We start from the raw sequence: 18,079 nt of genomic DNA, 5'->3' as shown, positions 1-18,079 counted from the left end.
TGGTGATATCAGTCACTCTCGCTGCACTGTTTTCTTGTTGCATTCAAAGCCACTAGAAGGCAAGCCTGCAACCATTAGCGGAAAAAAGCGTAACGGCTAAAGCGAACACTTCTGGTCTGGCAGTACGTGGGAAAGGAGACCAGAGGCCATTTTTTTAATGGATGTCAATGGAGGAGAGGCTTCACTACACTGAATAAACAGCTTTTTAGAGGAAACGGCTTATCATTTAATGAATCGACAGCCTATCTGCTAATGTTCAACATGTTTTACACTAAACAATACTTTCGGATTGAACTATTTTTAGAGTTTACCACGAAAAAAATGCCGTTTTATAAGAAAAGTCACTGACTTTTTGCAACAGGTTGGATTCAACTTACGGCACTTCTCATTCATTCCTATGGTATCCGTAAACTTTTTTTATTTTTTAAATGCTTTATTTAGTGACAATTCCCATACAAATTAACAATAAAAGCAAAAATGTCAATAAATTCAAAAAGACAATAATTGTAAAAAAAATCATGCAAATTAAGGAAAGAAGAAAAAAGATCTATATACATAGGGGTATTGAGAACAAATCCATATCTCTAACTACAAAATAAATGCAAAGGTCCTTAAAAAGGATAAAGTTTCAAGGCTTTACAATAATCTAGTCTTTTTTGCTTTAGAGTTCCTTACACCTTCCATCACTTTAAGATACTGACAGAGCTCAAATTTAAATGGTAAAAAACTAGGTGTTCTCTTCAACCATCGACATTTATAAATGTGATATTTCCCTAATATAATAAACAATTATTTTATTTTGATAATATTATATTAATTTATATATAATATTATATATTATTATATAAAATCTTCTAAAGTAATGTCAATTCCCGAAATCTCTTCAAAGAAGATTTTAAAATCACACCAGAATAATTTAGTACAAATACAATAAAAAAAAAAGATGGCATATACTTTCATCATTCAAATTACAAAACACACATTTCAAATCAATATCCTTCTTAAATCTTTTAATAACCTCATTTACTGGATAAATACAATGAACAATTTTAAATGAAACCTCGCGAATCTTATTGATGACAGTATCTCCTGGAGATCATAAAAGCCTCCTCCCAGTTAATGTCCTGGAAGCGGGAATTCCAAAAACTTTTAGCTGGGGGTATCCTAAAAGGCCGACAAATATGTTAAAGAAAATTATTATTGCATTTTTTTATCAAGAATACTTATACCATCTAACTTTAAATTTAAGTCACTAGTTATATTCAAATCAAAAGCATCAGCAGCCTGCAGCAATTGAAGAAGACCAGAAGTTATAGCATCAAAGACCACTGCATAATCCTTTGCAGAAATTGGAAGTTTAAATTTATTTAAAAATTCTCCATATGAGAGAAAGAGAACATCAGGACGAAACAACTGTGTCACCAATAAAATATTATTTCTGAACCAATAATCGAAAAAGTGTCTTATTCTTATATTTAACATCTTTATTGTTCCTAATCAAACACCTGTGGGGATATAAATTGTTTGTTTAATTTTAATCATTTAATTTTAAAGATAGCATTAGATACTCCAAAGTCAAAAGCATTTAAACCACCTTGATGAAATAAATGACCTAATATGTCTATTTAAATAATGTAGTCTATTCTTCCAAATAAAGTTATACATTTTCTTATTTACTTGCCTAATAATTGACTTTGGAGTATCTAAAATTATTGCTGTATAAGATAATCTTGACAGTCCTTCAGCTTTTGATAGTAATATTCTACCATTCAAGATAAATCTCTAATTAAACAAGAATTAAATTTCTTTTGTACTTTATCAATCAATGGAAGCTAATTTAAATCAGTTCTTTCCTTCTGATTTTTACTAATTTTGATTCCCAAATAAGAAACATGTTTTTTAACTGGTATACCACACAATTCCACCACACCATCAGGTATATCTTTCAATGGAAACAGTTTGCATTTATTAATATTTACAGTTAAGCCTGAAACTGATGAAAACCTATCTTAAACACCTAAGTGCTGCATCTATTTCTCTGTTACTAAAATAGTTGTCATCTGCAAGCTGTGAGTATTTTATTTCTTTGTCAAGTAAACAAATACCCTGAAATGGATTCTTTTTAATGTGAAGACACAACACTTGCATAACAAATACAATTTGCTATTCTATTTGAAAATTGTCCGGAATATCGTTCCATAATTAAATCTGGGAGTTGTTCCAAAAGGTAATTTAATAGAAGTATTGCAATTACTATAAATCATACGAATCGCTCTAATAAAATTATTGCCAAAGCCAAAGAAACCGAGAGTCTCCATCACGAATGAATGGTCCACAGAGTCAAAGGCTTTATAATAATCAACAAATAATATATAACTTTCTTCATGAATTAAAAAAATTATAGTCAATTAAAGGGGTCATATGATGCAATTTCAAATTTTCCTTTCTCTTTGGAGTGTTACTAGCTGTTCGTGCATAGATAAGATCCCTAAAGTTGCAAAGACTAAAGTTTCAAACCCAAAGAGATATTCTTTATAAAAGTTCAGACTTGTCCATGCCCTCCTAAAACGCCTCGTTTAAACACACCCCCACATATCAATCGTCATTGTGTGGGAAGATTTGCATAACACTGCCCAAATGTTCACGCAAAGAAAGAAGGCATAACTTTTATTCTCGCTGTAGTATTGTTCTTGCGTGAAGCTCCTGATTATACCGTTAGCATCTCGCTCAAAAATGACCAAAGAGTTTCTATATTTTTCCTATTTAAAACTTGACTCTTCTGTAGTTACATCGTGTAGTAAGACCGGCGGAAAATGAAAAGTTGCGATTTTCTAGGCCGATATGGCAAGGAACTATACTCTCATTCCGGCGTAATAATCAAGGAACTTTGCTGCCGTACATTGGGTGCAGCAGGCGCAATGATATTACGCAGCGCCTGAAAATAGTCCCAGCTAGGTAACTTCCAATAAGCCTATTTTATGCCAACAGTCTAATCAGATTCAATGATCTATGCTACGCTACAGCTAAAAGTGCTACCGCCAGACCCGGAGATCGGCTGAATGGATTCGAAAATGGTAAAACTCGACTGTTTAAGTTGGAAAATGGAGCCTATTTTCAAAAATAGTGGAGTGTTCCTTTAAATGGCAGCTTGTTTTGTGGTTATATAGTAACTTAAATCGGTTTAAATATGTCTACAGACTTCTGCAGGGTTCAATTTGCACATTGACTGTTTTGTAATGCTATGGTTCATTTTTCTTGTCTCTTCATCTCATCTTTCTCTAACATGCACAAAGACTGATTCTTCCATTGGATTGCAAATTGCTTCTTCCATTTTGATAACTTTTTTGAGAAAGCATTTGAATTATTGCTTGGGTACTTGAATAAATACTGTGCTATAAGAAATACCCTCTTGGTCTTCTCTTTTCTGTGTATTTGCTGCCACTTTTTTTGTATAAATGAAATTACAATGCCAGTTTGTGAATTTGTTCAAGTACAGATATTTATAATAAAGTTAATGATTGGCAAAATGGCCAGTTCTACCGTTTAATTAAAGAGAAAAAAACAACAATCTAGAATACAGAAATAAAACTGTAAAATTACAGAACACTGCTGGAAACCCTGCTGCCAGCATTTTACCGTAAAATTACAAAAAAGTCGTAATTCAGAATACAGTAATAAAACTGTAAAATTACGGTACACTGCTGGAAACCCTGCTGCCAGTATATTACCATTAATTTACAAGGACATGTTTTACAGTGTTTGCCTTACTGTAAGAGTCCTTTATAATATCGTTAACAGCTTTTTGAAATTGTTCATTTTCAAGGAGAGAGTTATTTAACTTCCAATAATTAAACCCTGAACTTTTTCCAGCCAAACTATCAAAACTAACAATAACATGAATAATTTTGTGATCAGTAAGAATGGAAGGTATTATTTTAATTTCCTTAACTTTTTGTATTAAATCTTCAGATAATAACCAAAAATCAATTCTGGATTGTTTGGAACCATCCTTACTACTCCAAGTAAACTCAACTTTACCAGGATTCCTATCTCTCCATATACATCAAGACAGTTACGATGCAAACATAAATCATTAATAAGATAACATTTCATAGATAACATTTCATAGGCCTTTTTTGTTTACACTGTCAGAAATAAAATATACTATAATTGTATTTTAGCCCTTTACTGGGGCAATAACCTCAAAGGTGCAACTATACCCCTAAAAGGGAGCATATTAGTACCACACAAGTATGCAGGCTTTAAGGGTAGACCAGTTACAAATGTGCACCTATGAGGGTACCTCATGAAAAATAAACATGGTGTTACATAAGTACTAAAATGTGTTATCATTATTACCATGGTAAATTTGTGATTACTGCAGTTTTACTACAAATACTGTGGTAAACTGTGGTTACTGTAATAAAACCATGGTTAATTTTTGTAAAAGGCTGCCAGGCTGTTGTACCCCTAAAGGTGAAACTTTAGCATATTTTTTTCCGACAGATATATTAACAGCAATTACAGAACATAACACAATCCATTTGAATGTTTAACAACCAGTTTAAATAAATTTACTTGCACAAATTAGCCAATTTATGATCTCATGATCACCAAGGCTGCACTTATGTCAGTCGGAGATAAAAAGATATAGTCTTTTTAAGAAATATGAGGGTTACCATTGCAGATTTCACTTACCTCTGTAAAATCAAAGGCCCCTGATGTCACAAAGTACAGTGAATACTGAAATGGTAAACATTAAACACATTTACACTGATACATTTATTGGTTAAAAATCAAGTAAGCAACACAACAGCTCTATAAACTTACCATCAGGACAAAGACACCACAGCTGTTGCTGAGATGTTGTCGTGGAAGGCCCTGTTGATGTTACCATGCAAGTTTAAACTACCTTGTAAAGTCTAGGATTTTCCAGTGTTTTTACAGTTATTCAAATAAACAATGGTACCATAATATCGTTGACACAGTATTCACGCCAAGGCCCAGGAGACAGGATTTGTGCAATGTTTCTGTGATGACAAATCCAAAGCAAACACCAATATTTAAAAACACTTACAATACTGCACCAAAGAAAACACATGAGAACTGAAATATGGGGCAGAACCAGAACTTCCCATTAGTATTATGACTGTTTTCATTGACACTTGACTAACTTCAAAACCCTTTCAATAAATCAATAAAATGAAGTTGAATGAACAAGTCACATAAAATCCTACATGTGGTTAAGAACAACCACAATCTTATCAAAATGCGGTTAGGAACGACCGCAATATCTGAACTCCCAACAGTGCCCTGTAAAACCTGTAGATGCGCATGTATTCTTCCTGACTGTATGTAATGCCATAAAGAGGATTGTGACGAGTGGGGCGGAGCGGAGCGAGGGCGGTGGAGTAATTGATAATGAGCGACACCTGCACCACTCACCGGTCTCGAGTCCCAACGGAGGAGCTCCGGAAGGATAAAAAAGAAGAGCTACGACAGTGAAAGACGAGAGAGGACCAGGCCTGGACTTTATTTTGTGTGGCTTTACTTTCGTTTTGTGTGTTTATTTTATTAAAGTCTTAACTGTTCGCCGGTTCCCGCCTCCTTCTTCCCGATCTACAAACTTTGTTACAACCCTGTAAAACCTGTAGATGCGCATGTATTCTTCCTGGCTGTATGTAATGCCATAAAGAGGATTGTGACGAGTGGGGCGGAGCGGAGCGAGGGCGGTGGAGTAATTGATAATGAGCGACACCTGCACCACTCACCGGTCTCGAGTCCCAACGGAGGAGCTCCGGAAGGATAAAAAAGAAGAGCTACGACAGTGAAAGACGAGAGAGGACCAGGCCTGGACTTTATTTTGTGTGGCTTTACTTTCGTTTTGTGTGTTTATTTTATTAAAGTCTTAACTGTTCGCCGGTTCCCGCCTCCTTCTTCCCGATCTACAAACTTTGTTACAAGGATCAAGGAAAAAAACAGCATGTTCTCTTGACTTCATAATCTGTTGAGTATGTCGCAATACATACACAAAAGATGACAATTGCAGTTTAAAGATTAGAGCACAAGGTACTTAAATTATGCAGACAAAATGTATCACAGACAAGGAGCTCTATTATTATTAATATTATGTACCATTTTTTATTTAATGTTCTAGTCTGCTTTCTATAGGTAACCAATCTAGACACTTAAAATGGGAAACCTCCACATGTGTAAAACGACTATACCCTGAAACTAGCCTTATCAATTTATTCTGAGATTTTTGTAACGTATCCAACCAACCACGAGACAAATCAGACATCCAAGAAATGCATGCATATTCGAAATGACATGGCACTAAACATGATGCAAGTAATTTTATACTCTGTTTATCAAGAAAACTAACATGTCTGGCAAGAAATTTAGTCCTAGCATTAACCTTACCCAGAACTTTCATAGCCATACTTGCACCACTTAAATCATTGTCAAGGACACATCCAAGATAATTAACAGAAGTTCTATTTGATATTAAACAATCCCCCACCTCAACAGACATTTTAGAAACCTTATTCAAATTATTTTTAGACCCAAATAAATGGATTCCATTTTACCTAAATGCAACATCAGTTTGTTTTCAGAGAGTCACTCTCTTACCATACAAACCTCCTTACCTAAATGCAGTTGTATCCTACCAACATCCTTATCTGAAATTAACAAAGCAGAATCATCAGCATATAAAAACAAATTACAATCACAAACTGCTTGCATGTCATTAATATATAAAAGAAACAAAAGAGGGCCTAAAACACTTCCCTGTGGTACTACACATTTTACCTTCATCAATCTGCCTCCTTATAAAATCCGTTAAATAAAGTAAAGTAAAAATGAATTGCCCCCTCCTGTTAAATCATGAAAGAACTGCAATTAACCACATTATTTTAGAAAGTCTTAAATTTCACTAGCCACACCCAGGCCTGATTACTGCCAGACCAGTTGAATCAAGAAATCACTTAAATAGAACCTGTCTGACAAAGTGAAGCATGCTTAAATAGCAACACATCATGCCGCGATCTAAAGAAATTCAAGAACAGATGAGAATCAAAACAGTTGACATGTATCAAGTCTGGAAAGGATTATAAAGCCATTTGGCTTTGGGACTCCAGCAAACCATGGTCAGAGCCATTATCCACAAATTGAGAAAACTTGGAACAATGGTGAACCTTCCCAGGAGTTGCCGGCCAACCAAAATTTCTCCAAGAGCACAACATGCAGGAGGTCATAAAAGAACCCAGAACTAGGGTTGTGACGGTGAGAATTTTCCCACCGGTTAATCGACGTGTGACAACACCGATAATACCGGTATCACCGTGGGGGCGGGGCGTTCCCTCTTTTCCTCGCTTTCTTTTAAATCGCTTGTAAAAGTGGTGTGCCCATTTTACTTTCACTTTAAAATAGCGGCAATTCTGAGTAAAGCAATTGTTCGTTTTTAGTTCGTTTAAATTTTCCCTCTTTTCCTTCGCTTTTAAATAGCTTAAAAGCACTGTGCGCCTTTTACTTTCACTTTTGAATTAGCGGCAGTCCGGCGTCAATTGCTTGAATGCAACAACAAAATATGTCAAACTCGCTTTAGCCTATATATAAAACATAGAACTTTTAACAAAACAAATAAAAATACACCATGCTATTAGGACAAGCTATGCCTAATATAAAATAAGTAACTTTACATAAAGTTTAATAGGTATATAAAACTGGAAATAAGTAAACATGTGTATATATAACCAAATAAATAAGAAGCGTAGAACGTAGTTTATTAGCAAAACGAATGTCAAATAAAATAAATGACAGCTTAAAGTAAAAATCAGCAAACAATGTGGAACCAATTAAAAAAGAAACGAATGTTTAAATAAAAACCTTCCAAAATCACCTTAGATAAACGGCAAAAGTCAACAGGCTTTTCAAAATCCAAAATATTGCCAAACAGGTATGGAAGCCCGTTTCAGAATCAGAAGAGCTTTATTACCAAGTATGTTTACACACACAAGGAATTTGACTTGACGACAGGAGCTTCCAGTGTAGAAGAAAGTACAAACATAGTGCAGACATACATGATAGTGTAGACATACATAGGAATAACACAGTAGAGATGTAATATAAAAATTGAATGTACTATATACAGAAATAGAAGTATAGGAAAAAATGTAATTGTTTAGATAAATGTACAGATATGTTTATTAGTGTGCACATAGATATGTTATTTACAAAGTGTGATTATAACGAGATACTAAGTCATTATTACGAGAAAGTTTCTCATTATTACGAGATACTAAGTCATTATTATGAGAAACTAAGTCAAAAATATAATTCTGTAAGTCATAATAATGAGAAACTTTCTCAAAGTTATGACTTAGTATCTCGTTATATTGAGAAACTTTCTTGTAATCATGACTTATTTTCTCGTAATAATGATTTAGCCTAATCCAAAAAAAAAAGACTTACTCGACGCATGCGCAACGCAAGAGTGACAGCCCGCTAGCGCCATCTGTTGGTCAAAGCCATGCACGAACATCGCAAACATTGCTTTGTTCTGTAATCTAAAGTGTAGTTACTCTGCCAGATATAGTTGGCTTCAAACATTCCAGACCAATATTTCAGTTAAGAAATCCAGGCATTTTATGAAGAAATGAAAGCCATTACACATATAAACTTAATTTATAGATGTGTATTTCGATGATTTATTAGTTTTATTAGCTGTCCATTTCATGCATCACATGCAATGTTTGCGGTGTTCCTGCGTGGCTTTGACCAACAGATGTGTTCTAAGCGGCCATGCAATATTATTATTTTTTCTTGTTTTCTCGTTATCTCGACATAACAAAAGTTGTTTTCTCGTTATAACGACTTAATTTTCTCGTTATCGCGACAAGGTTTTTTATTTTTAATTTTTTTGCAATCTCCCAAACACACCAGCAAGTCCACCTCTGAATGGCTCAAGAAAAACTAAATTAAGGTTTTGGAGTGGCCAAATCAAAGTCCGGACTTAAATCTGATTGAGATGCTTAAACAGTCCATTCATGCTCGAAAACCCTCCAATGTGGCTGAATTAAAACAATTCTGCAAAGAAGAGTGGGCCAGAATTCCTCCACAGCGATGTGAAAGACTCATTGCCAGTTATCGCAAACACTTGATTGCATTTGTTGCTGCAAAGCGTGGCACAACCAGTTATTAGACTTAGGGGGCAATTACTTTTTCACGTAGGGCCAGGCAGGTTTGGACAGCTTTTTTCCCTTAAAATAAATCATTTAAAAACGGCATTTTGTATTTACTTGCATTATCTTTGTGTAATAGTAAAATTTGTTTGATGATCTGAATCTTTTAAGTGACAAATATGCAAAAAAAAATTTAAAAACAGGAAGGGGGCAAAAACCTTTTCACACCACTGTATATGTATATTCAGTGAAGCCTGTTGGGGGAGAAGAGTGAGAGGGAAGAGAGGGGTTATAAATGAGCAACGAGGGAAGTTTGGGCAAGGTGGTGTCATTTTCTCTCTTTGGAGATCTCTTCTCCAGATTAGTTTTATTGTTTTGTTGCATGAGATCTGTTTTGTGCCAGTTTGGTTTCATTGGGGGATCATTTAGGGTCTTACAGTGGTCACAGAAGCTTTAACATTTAAAATCCGTCATACCAGTGTAATAGTTTCTGTAAATAGTTGTGGGATAAATCTTTTTAAAGCATTTTTGTTACGTCTATTAAGGCAGCTACACTGATACCTTGCTACGTGTAAAATACCTTGCTACTATCATGTTCTCACAATGTGGGTTCTATTCATAAAACATGAGAGGAGAGCACTGTGACAGTTAATCTTCTTTGTAATACCACCACCAGAACACACGCAGACAGGAAGTAACCACTTCACCTCAGCATAACACTGTCCTCTAGTGGGACGTTGATGTAACTAGCATCAATACTCTAGACCAAGTTACTTTAATAACCTATATGCAGCCGGATATACTACATCCCCCCCCTTTTAAGACATTTAAGAGAAAATGCTAGAAAATAAAAAATACTAACTCCCCAACATGTAATAAACAAGTTTTACCACTCACTTAATATACAGCTCAAAACAGTTGGAATAATAAACAGCACCTGGATACATGTTTGTTATTTGTCTTTATCCAAAACACTCAAAACACAAACATAACATATTTCTGGCTCTTTTTTTTTCTTCTTTTCTTCTTGGCTAATTTCAAAATCACTGAATCTAATTGGCTTTTTTACAAGCCTCCCACTCCTAGTACGATTTCCTAGCTCAGTGTTTTCGGCCACTACAGTTTGATCTCGCACATGGTCTTTCTGGACAGTCCCTTCTGTGTCATCTCCTTCAACTTCCTCCACAACACCTGTTAGATCTTTGTCTTTGCTTGTACGCAAGTGTCTCCTGTTCTTTCTGTATGTCTGATCAGAATTTGTCACAATGTTGTAGGAACGAGGCTCCGCCACTTCCAACCCTGTGATGTTTCCACTTTGACAACCGATCCCGGCTGAATCACAGACAGAGGTTTGGCATGTTGGTTGTAGTAACATGCTTGCCTCTGCTGTACCAACCTTTTCTGTACATCTTTAGGGTGCTTAGGTTTCAGAGCCACACTGGCTACTGGAAGAGTGCTCCGTAACACCTGGCCCATGAGCAATTCAGATGGTGAGTATCCAAGACCCATCACCGGAGTGTTTCTCAGTGATAGAAGTGCTAGATGTGGATCCATCTGAGCTTGCTCAGCTTTCTTTAGCATTAGCTTGATTGTTTTTATGGACCGCTCTGCCATCCCGTTAGACACTGGGTAACCTGGGCTTGAATATTTCCAGTTTATGCCCCAGTCTTTTGCAAACTGACACGCCTCTGCACTAGCAAATGGCACATGATCACTTATGATCTCCGTGGGTATGCCATACCTAGCGAATATGGCTTTCAGTTTTCCAACTACTGTGCATGCAGCTTTGTCAGGAATCTGTTGAACCTCTGGGTATTTTGAAAAGTAATCAACAGTAAGGAGAAATGACCGACCTTTGAACTCGAATATATCCACACCCAGCTTGTACCATGGAAGCTCTGGCAGTTCATGGGGTTTCAATGTTTTTTTTTGGTTCTTTGGCATTAGCTGCTGACATACTGTACATCTTTCGACCATGCTCTGGATCTCTGTCGACATGCCTGGCCAGTACAAGTATCTCCTTGCATGTTCATTGGTGCGTTGTATTCCTTGATGAGCTGCATGCAGTCTTTCCAGTATTACTGGCCTCATTCCTCTTGGAATGATGAATTTGTCATTATCAATCCGTCACAGATTCTTATTGTGTCTTTGGGCCAGTAACCCCTCAGATCTCTGTCGAGCTGTTTCTTGTGGACAGGCCATCCTTGCTGGTGCATCTTTTGCAAACTGACACGCCTCTGCACTAGCAAATGGCACATGATCACTTATGATCTCCGTGGGTATGCCATACCTAGCGAATATGGCTTTCAGTTTTCCAACTACTGTGCATGCAGCTTTGTCAGGAATCTGTTGAACCTCTGGGTATTTTGAAAAGTAATCAACAGTAAGGAGAAATGACCGACCTTTGAACTCGAATATATCCACACCCAGCTTGTACCATGGAAGCTCTGGCAGTTCATGGGGTTTCAATGTTTTTTTTTGGTTCTTTGGCATTAGCTGCTGACATACTGTACATCTTTCGACCATGCTCTGGATCTCTGTCGACATGCCTGGCCAGTACAAGTATCTCCTTGCATGTTCATTGGTGCGTTGTATTCCTTGATGAGCTGCATGCAGTCTTTCCAGTATTACTGGCCTCATTCCTCTTGGAATGATGAATTTGTCATTATCAATCCGTCACAGATTCTTATGTCTTTGATGGGCCAGTATCTCCTCAGATCTCTGTCGAGCTGTTTCTTGTGGACAGGCCATCCTTGCTGGTGCACTTCTCTTAGCTTTGAAGATATTTTATCTGCTTTTGTCTCTGACTTGAGCCTTTCTAGCAATTCAGTGCCCATGGCCTCAGTGGCTTCCATTGCATATACAACTCTTTCTTCACCATCCATGTTTTCGTCATGCAGTCTGCTTTCAGACAGAAATGCCCTAGACCAGGGGTGCCCAACCCTGCTCCTGGCGATCGACTGTCCTGCAAAGTTTAGCTCCAACTCTAATCAAAGACACCTGCCTTTAATGTTTAAGTGATCCTGAAGACCCTAATTAGTTGCTTCAGGTGTGTTTGATTAGGGTTGGAGCTGAACTTTGCAGGACAGTCGATCGCCAGGAGCAGGGTTGGGCACCCCTGCCCTAGACAGAGCGTCAGCTATCAGCATGTCTTTTCCCGGGATGTAGCTCACCTGTAGGTTGTAACGCTGCAACTGCAGAAGCATTCTTTGGAGCCGGGCTGGAGCCTGACTCGGGGGCTTTGTGAAAATTGCCTCCAGCGGCTTGTGATCGGAATGTACAATCACAGATGCTCAAATCATACTGATGGAATTTACGTGCAGCAAAAACCACCGCCAGCAACTCCTTCTCGATCTGCGCATAATTGCGCTCCGCATCTGTCAGTGCTCTTGACGCATATGCAACTGGGCGTTCTTGTTGCAGTAAACACGCCATCTGTTTTGCAGCGTCAGCTTGAAGCACTATTTGCTGGTTTGGGTCAAAAAACCTTAGCACAGGAGCCTCAGTGAGTGCCCTTTTTAAGCTGTCCAATGCTGCATCATGCTCAGGAATCCATAGCCACTCTGAGTCTTTTCTCAGCAACTGTCTTAATGGGGCAGTCAAAACTGCTTTGTTTCTTATGTACTGTGACAAGTATTTTGTCATGCCCAGCAGTCTCTGGAGGCCTTTTTTGTCTTCTGGAGCGGGCATGTTGACAACTGCTTTTACCTTTTCACTGTCCGGTTGAACGCTCTCTTCACTTATTACGTGGCCCATGTATCTCACTTTTGTGACTTTGTATTGTATTTTGTCCGCGTTGAACTTGATGTTCAATTCTTTGGCTCTGTCCATCACTTTATGCAGAATTTCTGTGTGCTCTTTTTCATCAGCTGCTGCGATTAATCATATCATCAGCAATCACATGCACAGCAGTTATGTCCCCAAAGGCTTCACTGTTCTTTTGCTGGAACACCTCACTGGAGGATTTAAGGCCAAATGGAAGACGTTTGAACCTGAAGCATCCCCAAGGTGTGTTAAAAGTGCACAGCAATGATGAAGCTTTGTCTAACTTGATCTACCAGTAACCATCTTTTTCATCCAAAATTGTGAATAGTTTGTTACCAGCCAGTTTGCTCTGTACATCCTCAGGTGTTGGTATGGAGTAGTGCTGGCGTCTAATTGCCCTGTTTAGTTCACGGGGATCAAGACATAGTCTAAGCGAGCCATTTTTCTTTTCAGTTTCAACCAGACTGTTGACCCATTTTGTTGGCTCTATAACAGGCACAATGACATCAGTCCGCACTAACTGATCCAGGGTTTCTTTTAGCCTGTCCATTATGGTCAGGGGAATCTTTCTACATCCATGAACCACTGGAGGAACCTCTGGATCAAGGTATATGTGATGCTCACCTGGGAATTCTCCTAGCCCTTGGAACACCTCTGGATATTGCTTCACCAGCTCATCTTTTGTAGCAGGCATGGTTGCACTCATGGCTCTATACGCTTGACCAGATTCAGTTCTTCACCGGCAGCTCTGCCAAGTATTGGTGGTGTTGACTGTTCCGTAACAAAAAACAACAGCCTTGATTCATTTTGTCCCTTGTGGCACTTCAGGAAAGCATAACCTGCCGGTCTGATCCTTGTGCCGCCGTATGCCACTAACATGGTCTCTGTGGGCTTGAGTGTGACGTCACCAGGTAGCTTTCTGATTTGTTCAAGTGGCAGGACATTTGCATCAGCACCGGTGATCCCTCTGATAGTTATGGTTGTGTACCACGGTTCTTCATTTTTACAGATTACATTTATCTGTGTGCATTGAAGGGTCCCCATAAACTATCAACAGCTTGGAGTGTCTGCACAGACTTCATCTTGCACATTTTTGCAAAATGGTTGGCTTTGCCACATGCCATTTAGCCCCATTTGCTGGACACGATCTTGGGGGGTGTGTCTGTCCACGTCTGGTACATGCTTTTGATGTGCCACTGACTTTCTCTTTTTTTTGTTGTGTAACGGTGTGGCTTTAAAGGTCTTATTTTTGTGTTTTGCTCCTTTGATCATGTCTAATGCATGCACTTCACTTTGTTTTTCACTGATGCCATTGTTTATTCTTTCCTTGGCAATCTCAGATGCTCTGCATATGTCTATGGCCTTTTGTAGAGTCAGATTTGGTTCTCTCAGCAGTTTTTCTGTCACACTTTTGTCTGTCACACTAAAGACAATTTTGTCTCTTATGTCGTCCTCTGACGCTCCAAATTCACAATTTTTGCTTTTTTGTCTGAGTTCTGTAACAAACTTATCAATCCGTATTGGCTCATGCATGATGCATGTCCAGAACTGATGTCTCTCAAACACCATATTCTTTTTAGATGTGCAGTCCAGGATTTTATACTTGGGGTGGCAAAGAGGGGGCAAGAGCAGAATGAGGGGTGGCAACTATAGATCAGTGTTTGCACTCCCCGTATATTCAACACCAGTGTTGGGGAGTAACTAATTACATGTAATGGAATTACGTAATTTAATTACAAAATAAATGTAAGTGCAATCTGTTACAGTTACTGAGGAAAAAAAAGTGTAATTAAATTAGCCTACAGTTACTTATGAAAATGTTAACTATTACAAAGGGGGTTTTCACACAAACACGCACATACAGATTTGATTCATTTATTTCTTAATTGCAGTGACTGCTCTAAAGTACGAAGCACCAATGTTTCAGGAGTTTAGAACACAGAATAAGATGCATGCTTATTCGATAACTGTTTAATTTCCTATTTGGGTTTATGCATATGCTTTAAGATTAACAGATTTTTCCCCCAAGGCATTGTAGATGCCAGTGTTTCCTGTCATAGCTGTGAAAAGATTTGATTTTAAAAACAGTATCATAGCTATCAAACTATTGTTATGATTTTAAACCTGTATTAACCAGAACGATCAGAATTGAACCAGAATCAGATTGATCTCAAATTAAAAAAGGTGCTAAAGTCTGATTTTGTAGTGGCTGTGCTTTAAAATTAAATGATTATCTTAGTTCAAGTGATGCAGGCTTTTGAAAGTCTGCCAATAACCAGTGTTACGTTCTACTGTAAGGTTAACCCTGCCTGCTTTAAATTTTCAAAATGATTAACAGTAGAAAATATTTTAAATTTAGAAAAGTAATCAAAACGTAATTAAATCTAATCAGTTACATTACTTTAATAAAGTAATTGTAGTAGTTACACTACTTATTACGTTTTATATAGGGTAACCTGTAAACTGTAACCTATTACATTTACAAAGTAACCTTCCCAGCACTGCCTAACAGTAACCGTCCGAAAATTTTCTGGAAGTCAATGGTGAAAAAAGTGTCAAAGATGCAATTTTTCCATGCCACAGCAAAAATCAAGCGTTGTGTCATACCCCCATGATCTCCTGATGGCCATATATTGGTCACACTGTAGTTAAGCAGTTATAAAACATAAGATTTATGTTCTTTTTTTTTTCTTTCAAAATTCTGCATTTTCTTTATATATTTACACAAAATGTAAACATGTAAAATTCACATTAAAGAAGATCTGCATCTTTATTTATATATTTTCGTCAGTTATTTTATCGGTTATTAAATCGGATATATAGAAGCACAGTAAAATTACATTTATTTGAATGCCTTTTGTGAGAGCGCAATTACGTGTAAATTCGTCCTGCCTGTCTGTGCAACTTCTCTCTACTAATAGTGAAGCTGTGGATTTTGATTACTTCAAAACACAAAGATATTTTCGCTGTATCTTTTCTGTTTCTAAGCATTTTTATTGACAAATCACAGGGCAGCGTTGACTATTTTTTGTTTCTGTGTGTGAGTGATCCGTTATGTGTCTGTACATGAGCGCGTGCAGTACAATCCTTGTAGGCAGAACTAGTTTAGAACGGCTATAGTTATGGCATTAATTGTGCTAGTGATTGAGCGGTAGTGGAGCACTCTGAGAGCGAGCGAAAACCAGAATTCTCCGACTTTCAAAAGATCCCCGGTTCAGTTAAAATCACGCTGCCCCGCTCTCGATGCACTTTGATCCCATACGCTGCTTTGGGGTGGCAAAGCTCATTTTAAGGGTGGCAGTTGCCACCCCGTGCCACCCTTGCGTCACGTGTTCCTGAGGATTAGGCTAATCATCCCATATAGAAAACATCACAAGTAAAATTAATCATGTTTATAAAGATAAACATGGGTTTATTATAGCCCACGTACAATTTACATTTCAGAGATCATTACAAATAAATCATTAAATGCTAAAACTGAATAAATTTAAATGAACAAACCTGGCGTTGCACTTGCAACCATGTGAAAACAGGGGGTGCTGCAGCCCCCTCAGCACCCCTACTTCCCGCGTCCCTGCCTAGAGACCCAGAATGAGATACACTGTACTGCTAAAAGGAGAAAAGCAATTCACTGGAAGGATTGTTGTTAAATTAAATATTAGTTTAAAATATAAATTCCTAAATTTTTTGTCTTGTCAATCATTTATTGTAACCTCAGTTGTCCCTTTGTCAACACCATCAGTTTTTTTTGTCAGTTTTTAACACTGTCAGATGAAGGTGTAACAGACAGACTCGGAGGAATAATGGTAAGTATAACCGTTTATTAGGCAGGTTGGTATCAAACAGAAAATCAAGCATGAGAGTAAACGTCTCACTTTCTTTGAAGACTACGAAGAGTCTGTGACTACCAAAAGGCTTGGAGAGCGCAGTCCTCAGTGAAATGGGTAAGTATCCGGGTAAGCAGAGTATCCACCACCAGGGAGATCCAATGAAGTATAACAAGGAAAGAGCAGAGACCGAGATGGGCACAGACCAGGGATCTTCCAGGAGCAACACACTGAGAACAGGTAAGCAGTCTGAAGCTCAATGTGAGACCAGACAAAGACAGTGTGTGACGTGTGCCCTTATGAGTGGTGTGTGCTTGCAGATCAAACCATATCAGGTACGGGTGATTAGTGCTCTGGGAAGGGTGAATGTTGGGACTGAGTGGTGAGAGAGCCTGGCACTTCTGTTATAGAAGGTTTGAAAAGGTATGAAAGAAATGCATACATATACAGTGGTGTGAAAAAGTGTTGGCCCACTTCCAGATTTCTTTTTTTTTTGCATGTTTGTCACACTTTAATGTTTCAGATCATCAAACAAATTTAAATATTAGTCAAAGATAACACAAGTAAACACAACATGCAGTTTTTAAATGAAGGTTTTTATTATTAAGGGAAAACTAAATCCAAAACTACATGGCCCTGTGTGAAGTGTTTGCCCCCCTGTTAAAACTGTGGTTTATCACACCTGAGTTCAATTTCTCTAGTCGCACCCAGGCTTGATTACTGCCACACCTGTTCGCAATCAAGAAATCTCTTAAATAGGACCTGCCTGACAAAGTGAAGTAGACCAAAAGATCCTTAAAAGCTAGACACCACGCCGAGATCCAAAGAAATTCAGAAACAAATGAGAAAGAAAGTAATTGAGATCTATCAGTCTGGAAAAGGTTATAAAGCCATTTCTAAAGCTTTGGGACTCCAGCGAACCACAGTGAGAGCCATTATTCACAAATGGCAAAAACATGGAACCGTGGAGAACCTTCCCAGGAGTGGCCGGCCGACCAAAATTACCTCAAGAGCACAGTGACGACTCATCCAAGAGGTCACAAAAGACCCCACAACAACATCCAAAGAACTGCAGGCCTCACTTGCCTCAGTTAAGGTCAGTGTTCATGACTCCACCATAAGAAAGAGACTGGGCAAAAATGGTCTGCATGGCAGAGTTCCAAGACGAAAACCGCTGCGGAGCAAAAAGAACATAAAGGCTCCTCTCAGTTTTGGAAGGTGTGTGTCCCATTACGTCTGGCGTAAAAGTAACACTACTTTTCAGACAAAGAACATAATACTTACAGTATATGATGGTGGTGG

The 18,079-nt window shown here is 37.9% G+C and overlaps 1 long non-coding RNA gene across 1 annotated transcript; it reads right to left on the bottom strand.

The window, feature by feature from the left end:
* Nucleotides 1–1,022: 1,022 nt before the first annotated feature.
* On the bottom strand, nucleotides 1,023–6,887 carry LOC107564773 (uncharacterized). The gene is made up of 6 exons (XR_001606283.1): nucleotides 6,814–6,887; nucleotides 6,651–6,683; nucleotides 4,970–5,030; nucleotides 4,831–4,881; nucleotides 4,699–4,743; nucleotides 1,023–1,164 (listed from the first exon to the last, which is right to left on the bottom strand). It is a non-coding gene; the product is annotated as an uncharacterized lncRNA (long non-coding RNA).
* Nucleotides 6,888–18,079: the final 11,192 nt, after the last annotated feature.

This window comes from Sinocyclocheilus grahami, unplaced genomic scaffold (genome assembly GCF_001515645.1).
Source record: "Sinocyclocheilus grahami isolate Dianchi unplaced genomic scaffold, SAMN03320097.WGS_v1.1 scaffold960.1, whole genome shotgun sequence".
Lineage (NCBI taxonomy): Eukaryota > Metazoa > Chordata > Actinopteri > Cypriniformes > Cyprinidae > Sinocyclocheilus > Sinocyclocheilus grahami.
Note: the sequence above shows the minus strand (reverse complement) of the source record. Positions and strands in the feature narration are given on the sequence as shown.